The sequence below is a fragment of the Syngnathus scovelli genome, chromosome 12 (assembly GCF_024217435.2).
Source record: "Syngnathus scovelli strain Florida chromosome 12, RoL_Ssco_1.2, whole genome shotgun sequence".
NCBI classification, from domain to species: domain Eukaryota; kingdom Metazoa; phylum Chordata; class Actinopteri; order Syngnathiformes; family Syngnathidae; genus Syngnathus; species Syngnathus scovelli.
In genome coordinates, this window is record NC_090858.1 from 12,664,292 (window position 1) to 12,679,271 (window position 14,980).

The following is a 14,980-nucleotide window of genomic DNA, read 5'->3' on the forward strand; positions in this document are numbered from 1 at the left end:
CAAGCAACTTGGATTTTGCTCCTCTCCAGCCTTTCTCCAGACTCTGGCGCCTTGACTTCCAAATGAAATCCAAAACTTGCTTTCGTCTGAAAAGAGGACTTTGGACCACTCTGGAACTGTCCAGTGCTTCTTTTCCATAGCCCAAGTCAGACGCTTCTTCCGTTGTCTTGAATTCAGAAGTGGCTTGACCATGGGAATAAGGCTATTGTTGCCCATTTCCCGGGCACGTCTGTGAACAGTGGCTTTTGATACCTGGACTCCAGCTTCAGTCCACTGGCTTTGAAGCTCCCCCAAATTCTGTAAGCGACTCTTCTTCACAATGCTGTTAAGGCTGCGGTCATCTCTCTTGGTTGTGCAGCGTTTCCTGCCACATTTCCCCCTTCCAACAGAGTTTTTGTGGATGTGCTTTGAAACTGCACTCTGTGAAAAGCTTACTCTTTGAGAAATTTCTTTTTGTGTCTTACCCTCCTGATGGAGGGTGTCAATGATGGTCCTCTGGACAGCAATCAGATCAGCAGTCTTCCCCATACTTGTGATTTAGTTTACTGAAATAAGCTGAGTGGTTTTCAAGGTTCAGGAAACCCTTGCAGGTGTTTCAAGTTAATTAGACCATTCAAGTGATTAGTTGAATACCCTACTAGTATATCTTTTCATGATATTCTAATATTTTGAGATAGGATATGTGAGTTTTCTTAAGCTGTATGCCATAATCAGCAATATTAAAATAATAAAAGGCTTGCAATATTTCAGTTGATTTGTAATGAATCTAGAATGTATGACATTTTTGGGTTTTTAATTGCATTACAAAAAATAAATAACTATCACAATATTCTAATTTTCTGAGACAGTTCTGTATATAGAAATAAGGAACAAAAATAAATTCACCCAAAAATAATTTGCACACCATGCAAAACTTGAAGCTTCGCCAGAGCCGCAACAGCTCCGCCCAGCGGCGAAAGACACAACTGCTTCGACTTCGGTAGTTACACCAAGGAAGCCTCATGTGTCCATCACTACTCAAAAGCGTTCAGTGTGTCACAGCACTGTAGACCTAAACTCCGTGTGCGTACTACTGCGCAAAAGTTTTGTTTTAAACAGAAAGAAGGAAATACCCCACTACCAGAAATTATGCAGTCGAGATTCCCACATTTGGGGAATTCACAGCGGTCGGTACGTGGCAGTGGCGTGCGGTGAGGGTTGGGGTTGGTGAGGCACTGACTCAGAATCAGAGTTACAAACGTACTGTATGACGTTGTTATCCCATTCTTGATTAAATTTAATAACATTTTAAACACACCACTGTAAATTTACACACACCATTGCAGTATTCTTACCTTTACTTGTAAATGAAGTCTAGAGTACCAATCCTTTTGAAACGAACATGTTGCAGTCCGGCCCGGGAGCCCCGTCGTTTGAATTAATCCTCGCAAATCTGGCATTGGTCTTCCCTTACTTATGATTTCTTGCTTTGACTGAAAGTCAAGTTTTGAAAAATTTCTTATCTTCGAGATTATATCCTCCATTTTCAGGGAAAGTAAAGCCACATAGCAACGCGTTAACACCGAATGTTGTTGGTTGTTTTTCTTTTCTTTTCTTTCTTCTTAATTTACTCTCACATTTACTCGTGTCGTGAACTATTAGCCACAGGCTCACTATCGCCCCATCTTTGAGGCAAAAGTACTGGCTGCCTCAAGGCCCGTATTTTCCCGTTGACTGCAAGCATGCGCCGTTTGCACGCGCCAGTACAGTGAGTGGTGCACACTCTCACACGCACGCCCTGAGAGGCACTACCTGTCACTGCCTCAGCCTCCATGATTCTCGTCTCCCGTTGTTATTTGAACAAGAAATACAGCTATTTTTACTATGAAAATTATCCAAATGTATAGGAAACACACCAAAATTGCATTAAAAGCATAGACCACGGGACAGATATTATATTATGTTTTATTATATTATTCATTTTTTAACAACTTATGGTGACAGCTGAGGAAACCATGTTGAGCCCTTTACTGCCCCTGGTGGCAAGGTGAGGCACTGCCTCACCTGCCTCCTATGAGTGCACGTGCCTGGTACGTGGCATTAGCATTAGTCGATATATGTAACCGTAACTTGAATTAGTTGTCTCTTTATTTAAGTTGTTGCCTCAGACCCATTTCTGGTTATGGCTTCTCGGCCTTTTGGCTAAGATCAAGTGTAGTATCTGTTCTTATCAGTTTAATATCTGATACATCCCCTAACCGGGGACCACATATCAAAGTGATTTTTGGAATAGGGAGATGGAATAGGGGCTTGCCCCGTCCACTCCACGCATCAACCTGGTATTGCAGTACCTCCAGGAACGGTGCACCCCCTCTCCTGGTCAAATCGATAGTGCATATGATAGAAAATCATTTCAATCCGTTCACTTCATTCTTACAGGATTAAGCAGTCAATTATGACTTGATTGGCGTCTGATCTAAATGTAAGACATTTCGACTTGAGAGGCAGCAAGAATTTATGTAACCGTTCTAAAATATAGTTAAAATGTGTTTCTTTGGGCGGCTCGGTGGCACACTGGGTAGCACGTCCGCCTCACAGTTAGGAGGGTGCGGGTTCGATTCCACCTCCGGCCCTCCCTGTGTGGAGTTTGCATGTTCTCCCCGGGCCCGCGTGGGTTTTCTCCGGGCACTCCGGTTTCCTCCCACATTCCAAAAACATGCTTAGTAGGCCGATTGAAGACTCCAAATTGTCCCTAGGTGTGAGTGTGAGTGAGATTGGTTGTCTGTCTCTGTGTGCCCTGCGATTGGCTGGCAACCAGTTCAGGGTGTCCCCCGCCTACTGCCCGATGACGGCTGGGATAGGCTCCAGCACGCCCGCGACCCCCGTGGGGACTAAGCGGTTCAGAAAATGGATGGATGGATGTGTTTCTTTGCTTGAGATTTTCCCATCATTGTTCCAAAATTTTTTATTACAATTCTTATTCTCAAACTTTTAAGAAAATGTCATTTTCAAAACTTGTTCAGAAAAAAAAATATTATTCAGTGGTAATGTTGGAGGTTTTCAATAAATACAAATTCATACAGTTTTAGGGTTCTCAGGTTAAAAGAGGCAATGCATGGTGGGCATGTTTTTGCAGATACATACTTTTGGAGGAGCTGTCAGCTGAATATGGTGACCTGCTACTACACACAGAAATCCGATGGCTCAGCAGGGGACGAATTTTGCAACGTTTTTTGCCACTTTTGGGTGAAATCAAAGATTTCATGCAGTCCAGAGGTGAGTGGATACTTGACCTTGCATTTTCAACGGACATTACTGGAAAACTGAACAGATTGAACTGTGAGCTGCAAGGCAAAGGTAAAACTGTCGCCGATATGATAAGTGCTTTAAAGGCATTTAAAGCTAAGATGAACCTTTTCTCTGTGCATTTACAAAGAATTGACAAAGTTGTAGAAAAGTACTCTCAGGTCATAAACAGAGTTGGGCAAGAGTTTGAGAACAGGTTTTGTGACCTGGATCAGCTTGAGCCATGTGTGTCGTTCATTTGTAATCCTTTCATGAACGTGGACATATCAAGCATTGCTGAGCAGTTAAGTGCAACATTCAGCCTGGATGCTGAACAGGTGGAGATTGAAATTGTAACACTGCAAAATGACCTCCACCTCAAAGCCCACCAGGCTGCACCAAACTTCTGATGCCTTGTTGACACAGAAAAGTACAGTGGTGTATGCGCAGCAGCTATGAAGGTTGCAAGCCTGTTTGTTTCAACTTATCTTTGTGAATCAGCCTTTTCTGACATGAACTTCATCAAGAACAAACACAGAACACGCCTCACTGATGCACATATCCAAGACTCACTCAGAGTTGCAGTGTCAAGTTACACACCAGAGTACAACACAGTAGTTAACAGCATGCAATGCCAGGCTTCCCACTAACTGACAAAGAAACAGATTTGGTGTCCAGTTCAAAGTATGACATGAAAAATTTGACTTTTGGATTTTATATGAGATTATTTGTACAAACATGGTACAAAGCAATTCATGATTTGTCAAAACATTTTTGTGGCTAGCTAGTTAAAATGGGATATTGTGATTTCACAAGACTGTCTTAGAAGTGATCATTTGAAAATGTTCAATTTGAAAAATGTGCACTTAGAGAAAATATAAAAATAAAGTGTTGCATATTGATATTTATCTGTTTCTGTATATATTTATTGTGAGAAATCATTAAGATGATCGGTGTTTCCACAAAGATAAATATAATTAATTGTTAGTAATAACATACAGGACTGTCTCAGAAAATTAGAATATTGTGATAAAGTTCTTTATTTTCTGTCATGCAATTAAAAAAAAACAAAAATGTCATACATTCTGGAGTCATTACAAATCAACTGAAATATTGCAAGCCTTTTATTATTTTAATATTGCTGATTATGGCTTACAGCTTAAGAAAACTCAAATATCCTATCTCAAAATATTAGAATATTTCCTCAGACCAAATAAAAAAAAAGATTTGTAACAGCAAAACAAAATCAAACATTTGAAAATGTCCATTGATACACTCAGTACTTGGTTGGGAATCCTTTTGCTCGGATTACTGCATCAATGCGGCGTGGCATGGAGGCAATCAGCCTGTGGCAGTGCTGAGGTGTTATGGATGCCCAGGATGCTTCAATAGCGGCCTTTAGCTCATTTGCATTGTTGGGTCTGGTGTCTTTCAGCTTCTTCTTCACAATACCCCACAAATTCTCTATGGGGTTCAGGTCAGGGGAATTGGCAGGCCAATCGAGGACAGTAATGCCATGGTCAGTACACCATTTACTGGTGGTTTTGGCACTGTGGGCAGGTGCCAGATCATGCTGGAAAATGAAATCGTCATCTCCATAGAGCTTTTTAGCAGACGGAAGCATGTAGTGCTCTAAAATCTGCATTTACTTTGGACTTGATGAAACACAGTGGACCAACACCAGCATTTGACATGGCTCCCCAAACGATCGCTGACTGTGGGAACTTTACACTGGATTTCAAGCAACTATTTTGCTCCTCTCCAGCCTTTCTCCAGACTCTGGTGCCTTGACTTCCAAATGAAATGCAAAACTTGCTTTCGTCTGAAAAGAGGACTTTGGACCACTATGGAACTGTCCAGTGCTTCTTTTCCATAGCCCAAGTCAGATGCCTTTTCCCTTGTCTTGAGTTCAGAAGTGGCTTGACCATGGAAATACGGCGATTGTAGCCCATTTCCCGGACACGTCTGTGAACAGTGGCTTTTGATACCTGGACTCCAGCTTCAGTCCACTGTCTTTGAAGCTCCCCCAAATTCTGGAAGCGACTCTTCTTCACAATGCTGTAAACCATCGCTGACTGTGGGAACTTCACACTGGATTTGAAGCAACTTGGATTTTGCTCCTCTCCAGCCTGTTCTTCAGACTTAGGTGGCGGCCCGAAGCTCGCTAGAGGCTTTCGTTAGTGAAATGATTGATTTGGTAGTAGGGAGAATGTGATATTTTAATATGACCTACATAGATTTTATATTAACACATTTCTGTTTGTTGGGAGCTGTTTTTTGGTCATCGTTTTATGAAAATCAATGTTTGATTGCGAAACGCAACAGGCACTGCTGCAAAGGGGTCCTTGCTGCAGGACCAATCAAAACTCGTAACAACGTCACGTGACTTGATGTCTCCCAATAGCATTCCTCCAACTCAGTTGACAACAATGGACTTTGTTTGCACTTGGTGAGTTCTTATTTAATATAAATTCATATTGAAAATGGCGAAGGATAGCCCCGGGGCTAAGAACGTGCAGTGTGAAAAGCCCTAAAATGTGGTAGGATGTTAGGAGTCATCAGCAGTTTATATGCAGTCAATTTTGGCTTCAGAGATTACACATGGCTAACTGAGAGTAGCTACAGTAACTCCTGGTTTTGCCTTACCGTCTTTCTCAGATAAAAAAAAAAAAAGGTAAAGAGACAATGATTGTCACACAGACAACTGGGTGTGGTGAAATTTGTCTCTGTATTTAACAGAGGGGAGCAGTGAGCAGCAGCGGTGCCTCGCCTGGGAAGCATTTGGTGATCTAACCCACAAATTCTAACCCTTAATGCTGAGTGCCAGGGAGGCAATGGGTCCCATTTTTATAGTCTTTGCTATGACCCAGCCGGGGTTTGAACCCACAACCTTCCAGTCTCAGGGCGGACACTCTACCACTAGGCCACTGAGTGTCATCCGGTCACGTTTAATTTCTGGATTTATGTCTTGTTGGTGTCGTAACTTCCTGTTTTATTTTGTCATCCTTTCCGTTTCAGTTCGTGGTTGCTTCCTCTGTTTCTGTTGTCTTGTATTCCCTGATCCCGATTGTGTGCACCTGTGTGGTTGACGCTAATTGTCAGCACCTGTGTTCCAGCCCTTTTGTGCATATTTAGTCCGTGTCTTCCCCTTGTCTTGTGCCAGTGTGTCTTGCATCGTCCTGATCACCAGCGATTCCTTGCCGTCCTAAGTCCTAGTAAGATTTCTCCTTTCTGTCTCGCCGCAGAGTGACGCTTTTTGTTAGTGCCTTGTTCCCCATTGCTCTTTTTGTCTCGCCCGAGTGTGACGCCTTTTGTTTGGATTTTTTGCCGAATGTTTCCCTCGCAAGAGGCGCTTTGAGTTGTCTTTTTGGTCATCTTATGTTGGAATAAATCAGTGCAAAGAAAGACTCTGCATCCGAGTCCTCCGCCTTGTTCCCTGCCTGACACTGAGCTAGTAATCCAACATAAACGTTAGTCAAACAACCCTAACCCAATGCTAATAATAGTTTCACATTCTTGTTGGGTGTTACACTAGCATGTTGTGGGTAGTGCAATACCATTAAACAAGACCAAAGAGAGGATCATAGTGGTAGAGAACGTTTATATTGGTAACACAATAACATTACCATTTGTAATTAACAGTGATCAGACAGTCCAAACACACACACGTCTGTACAAGGTAGAATGTTTGTTTGTTTTGCACGTGCATCTCCCCTTCATACATGTGTTTTTTTGCAGGAGCAGTACACATCTTCCAGGATTCCGACTGGGGCTGGAGGAAGTGACATCCAGTCAATCTCAAAGAAGTCTTCATTGATGACTAACTTTATGTATTGTAGTAGCAATGCTCCAAAATGTATTGGTTGTTTTTCTGTTTTCCCAGATGCTCAACCTTGGACGACACTACAGATATCTTCTAGGCCTAATCTAACCTATCCTGAGGGGTCTATCGTAATCCTGCAAGATCAAAGATTGAGCTGGATACCCCTGCACTGTAGTTACACATCACAAAATCAACATTCTGTTGATTCCTGTCTATTACAGGCTCGATCTGACCTTGACTCATACATGCTGTGCCCATGTTACAGGATTATGATGCGGTGTCTATGTTACAGGATTAATACACGTCTCTCACACCCATATTAATGGCTTTCTCCTGAAGAGAAAAAACAGGGCAAATTTCACGGTCAGTCCAGTAAAATAAAATACAGTAATCATGTGTCATATGTTTAAAGTAAAGTGCATTTGGTACGAACCTTTTGCGGTCTTTGTCATTTTTTCCTTCCTCTTGCGGGCAGCCTCTATGTTCTGTGAGTTTGCAAATTGCACGTAGCATTCTCTGCGGTAACCTGCATTAGCTAGCACATCTGGAATCGGCTGTTAACTGTTAAATTGAATGATTTAACAGCAAATTGTGCTATTGCACTCTCTGGGACATCTAAATTAGCCCATTGCAATGTACAATTAATAAATACGACCCAACTTGTCTCTGAAAATGGAATTATTTTAGTGGGCTCTTTACATAAATTGCACACATGCACGCAGCACACCATCTTCAATCTTTCCCACTGTAAATACCTAAATAAATAAATACGCCACCTAGTAACGTTACAAGCACTAACGTTAATATCACTTTAACGTTAGCCATCTAGGTTAATTGCAAGCAAGCTCGGTAACGTCAGTATGGCTGAATACAGTTTGCGAAATACAAGAGGAAATATGCCAGGGTTCAACTATCAGTAAAATTTAATGAAAACACTACACAAGTTGGATCATAGTCTTGAAAGGTTTATTAGAATTGTATTTACTGTCTTCCAATGGAATGCAGACAGCATGCAGTTCCATCTTGTTTACATTTTGGGGGGTCCTTAATCCCCGTATGCGAATTGTCATTGGTTTATCAGCTACAGGTGTCCAACGATACGCATGAGAAAACATTTCATTAAAATGTAAGATTGTGAAAAAGGATGACCAAAAATTAGCCCCCAAAAAATTGTTTTTGACGTAATATGATAACTAGATATCACACAAAGAATTGTGTACACCCTCTATGCAGATCAAGCAAGTTCACTTAAATTGCGTTTGGTCCGCCGTCTAAATGATAATTCGATTACCAAAGGTCCAATTTTTTTCTTTTCTTTTTTTTTTTTCTTCATTTTAACCAGACCCCAGACGGAGGTCTTCCGTGACCCCAGACCTTGTGGTCACAAGCACTTTCAAAAGAACAACTTAACCAGACCCCACACGGTGGTTTTCCGTGACCCCACACAGTGGTCATAAGCGCTTTCAAACATACATAACTAGACCCTAGGTTTTTAGTGACCCCACACCTTGTGGTCACAGAGCTCTTTCAACTTAACCAGACCCCACACAGTGGTCTTCCGTGACCCCACACGGTGGTCACAAGCGCTTTCAAAAGAACATAAACCTCTGTCTTTCTGGCATTTACCACAACTCACACAATATTACGATAATACAGTATATTTAGTAGATAGCAACAGGTATTCTGCTCGGCTTATTATTGGGCCCAGTCGAATTGTTGAAATGTCTGCGTTGAAGGAAAAACAGGATCAGCGAGCCCAAGACCAAGGGTCACGGCACAATCTGTTAGATTCCGGCCAGCACTCTTCGAGAGAGAAGAACATTTCTTCCGAAGGAAAGAGGCAAAAGAAACGCAAGTGATCGTGAGCCCGTACTCAATCCCAGATGAGATGGATGGGTAAAATTTGCTGACATGGCTGAACACTCTTCTGAAAACCAAATTCCAGGAGATAGAGCACATTTCTTCAGGCGTGTGTCACTGCCAGATCATGGATTGCATCATGATAGGCTCAGTAGACCTGAGCAAGGTGAAGTTTGATGCACAATCTGAGTTTGACTGCAAGCACAACTTCAGTCTCCTCCAAGAGGCCTTCACCAAGAATCACATCACAAAGAGCAGTCCATCTGACAAACTCATAAAAGAAGACTTTAAAATAAACTTGGAGTTTCTGTCTTGGTTCAAAGCCTTCTACACAGCCAATGTGACGGACGAAGAATACGATGCCGTGACCGCCAGGAACAACTGTGACATCAGCCTGTATCTGCCACCTAAACCCGCTACAAAAAGCAGAAGGAAACTGTCCTCTTCTGCCGAGGACTGTGAACCTGAGCCGCTAGCCAACGGCAAGGACCTGGGAATTGCGGATGATGCCTCTCTGTTTGACAGTGAATGCTTGACAGAGAGCAATGGCGGGCACATGTCAGACAGCCCCGATAGCCAAACAATACCGCAAGCTAACACAGTTATGGAACTGAAGGAACGATATACGAAATATACACAGCTCAACTATTTCTGTTTGACAAATGTTCTTTATAAAATCCAGGTGTTACCAATGTGTTAATTGGGCACTGGCAAACCAAGGTGAGTTGTGTGACGGTCGTCATTTTTGCTGTCTCCACAGTATTACTTATTTTATTTAAATAACGCTGCTAACACTGACTACCAGCTCCCTGTGAAAAGGAAACATGCTTTTATGAGTCGAGAAAGCCCCTGCAACTACACTTTCACAAGGGACACTTTAATTGAGAGGCTTCGAGACAAAGGCACAAAAATCGAAGATTGTTGTTTGGCTTGCCTGATGTGGTTGTTGCAGCACCCATTCTTTGAAGGTGGTCTTTGTTTCAAATGCAAGAAAAACTTCACAGAAACACTGCATTACTACGAAGAAGATGACCACCAGTTGTACTGCACCGTGTGCTGTGGCGGGTCAGAGGTCATGTTTCTGTAAGGAGTGCGTGGAGATCCTGGTGGGAGAGGTAACCTTTTGTGAGCTGAAAGATATTGATCCGTGGAGCTGCTACATTTGCCAGCCAACACAGAGTGAGGGAAAGCTCAAACTCAGGCCAGACTGGAGCGTCAAGGTCCAAGACTTCTCTGCCAACAACAGCGCCATGAAGTTTGAGCCTCATACAGATTACCCGGCCATCGCTGCAGATAGACACAAGCCCTTGAAGGTTCTGTCACTCTTTGACGGTATCGCAACATGATACCTGGTGCTCAAGGACCTTGGCTTCAAGGTGGAACGCTACATTGCGTCAGAGATTTGTGAGGATTCCACCGTGGTGGGTATGATCAAGCACGCTGGCAAGATTGAATACGTCAGCGACGTCTGCACAATCACAAGGAAACACCGTGCTGAATGGGGCCCTTTTGACCTGCTGATTGGAGGAAGTCCTTGCAAATACCTCTCCATGGTCAATCCCCTACGGAAAGGATTGTTTGAGGGTACCGGAAGGCTCTTCCTTGAATTCTACCACATTTTGACGCTGCTGCAGTCAAAGGAGGGTGACGACCGGCCTTTCTTCTGGCTCTTTGAAAATGTGGTGTTCATGTCCAGCAGAGACAATACGGACATCTGCAGATTCCTGAAGTGCAATCCTGTTTGTGACTGTCAATCCTGTGTGACTGTCAGCCCCGCACATCGAGCTCGCTACTTCTGGGGAAACCTTCCAGGCAAGAATAGGTCGGTGGGCGCATCCCTGGATCAAAAAGTGAATCTTCAGGATTGTTTGGAAGTTGGCCGTGTAGCAAAGCTGGACAAGGTGCGAACCATCACAACAAAGACAAACTCCATGATTCAAGGGAAATTGAGACTTCCGGTCATCATGAACGGCAACTGTGGTGTAGTGAAATGGAGCAGATTTTTGGCTTCCCCAAACATTACACGGATGTGAACAATATGGGCCGCCTGCAGCGCCAGAGGGTCCTGGGGCATTCCTGGAGCATCGCCGTCATTCGCAACCTGATAGCGCCACTCAAGGATTAATTCGCATGTGAATCACACCAGCCAAGTCCGTAAGGCCGCAGATGCATGGATACCGTTTCTGGACTAAAAACCGCAGCTGAATAAAAGCCACGCCAGATAAAATTAGGGGAAAGTATGGTTTTGTTTATATATTAGTAGCACGGGACAATAAGCTCGAGGTGTTTTAATGTTTAATTTCCATACATATGCACAAATCATACAAAATCCATTGATAAGCTGCACTGGACTATAAAATGCAGGGATCAAAGCTTGTGCAAAAAGTAGTGGCTTATAGTCCAGAAAGTACAGTACTTCCATGCACGAGCGTGAGAGCTCTTCCCGGAAAACCAAATGCTTGCCACTGTATGTTGGTGTCCTCCCACAATTCAAAGAACGTGTGTTAATTGGCCTTGGGTTAGAATGTGAATGTGGGTTTTTATTTTTCAATAAGTGCCTTGCAATTGGCTGCCCACTGGTCCAGTGAGCCTGCCCCTTGCAACCCTACTAAAGAAAAATGATAAATGGATGTACAAACCGGATTCGGTTGAAGTTGAGAAATTGTGCAAAATGTAAATAAAATCAAAATACAATGATTTGAAAATAATTTTATACCTATATTCAATTGGATACACTACAAAGACAACATATTTAATCCTCAAACTCAAACTTTATTTTATTTTTCAAATAATAATTAACTTAGAATTTCATGGCTGCAACACATGCAGTAGAAGTTGGGAAAGGGCATGATTACCACTTCGTTACATCACCTTTCCTTTTAATAACACTCCATGAACGTTTTGGAAGAGAGGAGACTAATTCTCTTAGCTTCTCGTGCGGAATTCTTTCCCATTCTTGCTTGATGAACCGCTTCAGTTGTTCAACAGTCCGGGGTCTTCCCTGTCGTATTTTACGCTTCATAATGCGCCACACATTTTCAATGGGAGACAGGTCTGCACTGCAAGCGGGACAGGGGAGAACCTGGACTCTTTTACTTTGAAGCCATGCTGTTGTAACATTTGTAGAATGTGGCTTGGCATTATCTTGCTAAAATAAGCAGCGTCGTCCATGAAAAAGACGTCACTTGGACGGGAGCATATGTTGCTCCATGTTTGGGGAGGCTCCTTTTAATACCCAATCACGGTACCCAATTACCCTGATCACATGTGGGATGTTCCAAATATGTGTTTGATGAGCTTTTCTCAGCTTTCTCAGTATTTTTGCCACCTTTCCCAACTTCTACTGGAAGTGTTGCAGCCATGAAATTCGAAGTTAATTATTATTTGGCAAAAAACAATTAAGTTTATCAGTTTGAACATTAGATATGTTGTCTTTGTGGTGTATTCAATTGTTTATTGGTTGAGAAGGATTTTCAAATTGTTGTATTTTGGTTTTATTTACATTTTACACTTCAACCAAATCCGGTTCGTACTTTTTGAAAAAAAAAATGTCACAACTTATGGTTACTTTGGTTAAAGGGAATTGTGTACCGTAATTTCCGGACTTTAACCCACTACTTTTGCCTCAAGTTTTGAACCCTGTGGCTTGCCGTCCGGTGCGGCCTATCTATGGCTTTTTCGTGATTTTTGTGATGAGTAATACACTTGTAAGCTCAAAAAAGCCTATGGACCGCTGTTGTGCGGCACCGCTTTGCTGGGCGGAGGGATATGTGAGATGGTCACTGGGGAGAAGAGTGGTGTATTGGCAGGCAAATAGTGCCGTAAAATTTACACAAAAATGAGACAGAACGAGATCAAGACGGACATTAAAGAAAGGAAGGTTTTATACACAAACCCTCATGGGGGACAAGAGAAATGCATATGATGCCGCTTTTAAGTTAAAGGCAGTTGATTTGCCTCTTAACATGCAATGTAGAGGTTTCTTCCGGTCACTAGGGGGCACTGGGCTATTGTTGATGACATCTTGTCACCCTTTTCTTTCTTTATTCCGTGGTCACATCTACTCTGGAGCTATACATGCAGCTCGCTAGTTCAATATAACTTAGCGCTTTGTGCATGATTAAATTTACCATGAACAGACCCTCATCATGGAAAATGCTAGAAGAAATGCATAAAAGTGACAACGAAAGAAAGACTGAGAAAGTGTGTGGCGAAGTATATCTGACGCTATTCAAATCAGACACTGAGGAGGAAGACTTTGATGGTTTTAGTGCACAGGAGGAAGATGAAGACGGCTCTCAGTGACTTTTACTGGTATGTTTTTTTAACCAGCCCTGTTAGTGCTGTGCTACCATGTCGCTGCTTTGTTACCGCTGCGTCTCAGTCACTTTTACCGGTATGTTTTTTTTATCCAGCCCTGTTAATGCTGTGTTACTTCCGTGTTGCTGCTGTGTTACCGCCTCATCACAGACATTGTTTGGAAAGAAAAGTTAAGGTATGTTATTAAAACTTTGGGCACAATGGGGGTTATTGTACAGTGTGGCTTATGTATGAAGAAAGAAACAAAATTCCCCTAATTTTTGCTCGCGAGGCTTGCCCTGTGTGTGTGTTTGTGTGTAATATATGTAGATGTAGCTAAAGTATACATACTGTAAATGTGTTTTAGAACTCTTTTATTATTATAATTTTTATAACAAGGTACAAGTGTACATACTGTAAATATGTTTTTAGACCTATTTTATTATTATAACAAGGTACAATACTGTAAATATGTTTATAGAACTCTTATTATCACAACTTTTTTTATAAAAAAGGACCAGTGTATGTACTGCAATAGTGTGGGCACTCCCTGCCGTATGCTGGTGTGTGAGCAACTTTCATGCCATAATGCCTCAATTTAGGTTTATATTGAATATTTGATTTTATTATTTTTTTTATTTGGAAAAAAAAAAATCCAAGATGTATTGAAGCCGCAACAAATGAACCGCGATGTAACGAGGGATTACTGTACATCACTGTCCTGGAAGTAGATGTAAACTTCCAGGAAATAGACATATTAAGGAATGAATGTTGATTTTCACTTGCATTCATTCATTGATGACTTGGCTATCACAAAAGTAATCAAATATATAATATTGTCATGTCCTGACACCTTAGACGAAGAAACATTGCCCAGAGTGCGGAAAAGATTACGCCATCCTGTCCTGCCACATGTGAGATAAGCATGGCTGCGAGAGTACAAGGTAAGTACTTGAGATTGCTTCAGCATATGCTTCAGCTTCATTGCATCTTCTTGTGTTCTCGGTCAACACTAAACCGACCTATCTTGTTCCTTTTAAAATCATCAGAAGTGGAACAGATGGAGAAGGACAGCCAGGAAAGCTCGTCTGAAAAGGACGAGGAGGAAGCTAAGGACTGTCGGGAGAACGTATCTCGACTCCAGAATGAAGAAGTAGGGATATTGGCACGGCTAATCCAGGAAAACGACATGGGCAAGCTAGATGTCAAACCTGGCCCTTCAGCCAAGTGGTTGCTCTGGAAGGAGCCCGCTACGGACAGCCGGGAAAATGCATCAAGGCTGGAATAGGACATGGGCGAGCCAGATGTCAGACTTGGCCTTTCAGGCAAGTTGTCAAAATGGAAAGAGCTGGTAAATTGGAAGGAGTCCAAGGGTGGAGAAAAAGACATTGACTCAGAGATAGGCTCTGGATCAACTACATCCACATTTATATCCGACTCTGAAACTGAGAGTGAAAGTGAGTCCAAGTAGTCAGGTTTATGTTTAGTCATGTGAAGTCAAGTCAAGTCAAGTTTATTTGTATAGCCCTAAATCACAGACAGTCTCAAAGGGCTTCACATAGCCAAAATTGACAATTATTCTCAAAGCATCCCCTGATCATAAGCTCCCAAAAGGGCAAGGAAAAACTCAAAAAACCCCTGCCAGGGGAAAATGAGAAACCTTGAGAAGGGACCACAGATGGAAGGATCCCCCTTTCAGGATCACCAGGTTGTAATGGATGCAGAGAGTGCACA

The 14,980-nt window shown here is 42.3% G+C and overlaps 1 non-coding gene and 1 pseudogene across 1 annotated transcript; both read left to right on the forward strand.

Moving 5' to 3' along the window:
- The first annotated feature begins 2,161 nt into the window (after positions 1-2,161).
- LOC125979075 (U2 spliceosomal RNA) lies at positions 2,162-2,352 on the forward strand. The gene has a single exon (XR_007485200.1). It is a non-coding gene; the product is annotated as a U2 spliceosomal RNA (small nuclear RNA).
- Positions 2,353-9,119: 6,767 nt separating this feature from the next.
- On the forward strand, positions 9,120-11,318 carry LOC125978115 (DNA (cytosine-5)-methyltransferase 3B pseudogene; annotated as a pseudogene).
- The last annotated feature ends 3,662 nt before the right edge of the window (positions 11,319-14,980 follow it).